We start from the raw sequence: 1,505 nt of genomic DNA, 5'->3' as shown, positions 1-1,505 counted from the left end.
CACACACACACACACACACACACACACACACACACACACACACACAATTTAACCTCACGGTTATAGTGACCAAAATTATCACTGTTTTTGGTGTCATTGTTTGCATTTTTAAAAGTGTGTTTAATGCTTTTAGCAGCAACTTTTTTTTCCTGCACGTCACGAACACAGGATTACTATCTTCAATCAGCTGTCCTTCGGCATTCTTAAAATAACCAAAATATGCCCATGCTTCAGACTTAGTCCTCTTACAGGGCTGATAAATGTCCTGAGTGCTGTCATCTCCTCCTTCGCCATGATTCCAACTTCAAGAAACACATGTTGTAGGCTACACAGTGCGCCTGCGCGGCAACTTCAGGAGACTCAGATGAAGCTGGGAAGGATTAAAACACACGGTTTCCACACCGTGGCAATCCACCGTGATAATGATATTTTAAATGAAAACGGTTAATTGTTATAATCAACATTTTTATCGTGGTTTACCGTTACAAGTGTAATCTAATATATATACAGAATCTACAATATAAATGTAAATAGATTGTATTTATATAGCGCTTTTCTAGTCTTATCAACTACTCAAAGCACTTTAACATAGTACAGGAACCATTCACCATTCACACACTGAGGCCTAGGCTGCTGTACAAGGGGCCACATGCTCATCAGATAAACACCGCTCTTCCACTGAGCCACAGCCGCCCATATATATATGTACACATATATTTACACAATATACAGTGGGTACGGAAAGTATTAAGACCTTTAAATTTTTCACTGTGTTTCATTGCAGCCATTTTCCAAAAATCTAAAAAAGTTAATTTTATTTCTCAATAATGTACACTCAGCACCCCATCTTGACAGAAAAAAAAAGTAGATTTTTCGCAAATTTATTAAAAAAGAAAAACTGAAATATCACATGGTACAAAGTATTCAGACCCTTTGCTCAGTATTGAGTAGACCATTTGGGGATCCTCTGCCATTCTTCCTTGCAGATCCTCTCCAGTTCCTTCAGGTTGGATGGAGACCATTGGTGGACAGCCATTTTCAGGTCTCTCCAGAGATGCTCAATTGGGTTTAGATCAGGGCTCTGGCTGGATATCTCTGTACTTGGCCGCATTCATCTTTCTTTCAATTGCAACCAGTTGTCCTGTTGCTGCAGCTGAAAAACACCCCCGAAGCATGATGCACCATGTTTAACAGTTGGGATTGTATTGGGCAGGTGATGAGCAGTGCCTGGTTTTCTCCACACGTACCGCTAAGAATTAACGCCAAAAAGTTTGATCTTGGTCTTATCAGACCAGAGAATCCTATTTCTCATAGTCTGGGAGTCCTTCATGTGTTTTTTGGACAACGCTATGCAGGCTTTCATATGTCTTGCACTGAAGAGAGGCTTCCGTCTAGCCACTCCGCCATAAAGCCCCGACCGGTGGAGGGCTGCAGTGATTGTTGACTTTATGGAACTTTCTCCCATCTTCTACTGCATCTCTGGAGCTCAGCCACAGTGATCTTTG

At 41.3% G+C, this 1,505-nt stretch overlaps 1 protein-coding gene across 3 annotated transcripts in view; it reads right to left on the bottom strand.

Moving 5' to 3' along the window:
* rock2a (rho-associated, coiled-coil containing protein kinase 2a) overlaps nucleotides 1-1,505 on the bottom strand; it is a 40,488-nt gene that overhangs the window by 13,698 nt on the left and 25,285 nt on the right. The gene's annotated exons all lie outside the window — the stretch shown is intronic.

Source organism: Etheostoma spectabile, chromosome 20, assembly GCF_008692095.1.
Source record: "Etheostoma spectabile isolate EspeVRDwgs_2016 chromosome 20, UIUC_Espe_1.0, whole genome shotgun sequence".
Taxonomy (NCBI): domain Eukaryota; kingdom Metazoa; phylum Chordata; class Actinopteri; order Perciformes; family Percidae; genus Etheostoma; species Etheostoma spectabile.
The sequence above is the reverse complement of the archived record's forward strand: the minus strand, read 5'-3'. Positions and strand labels throughout refer to the sequence as shown.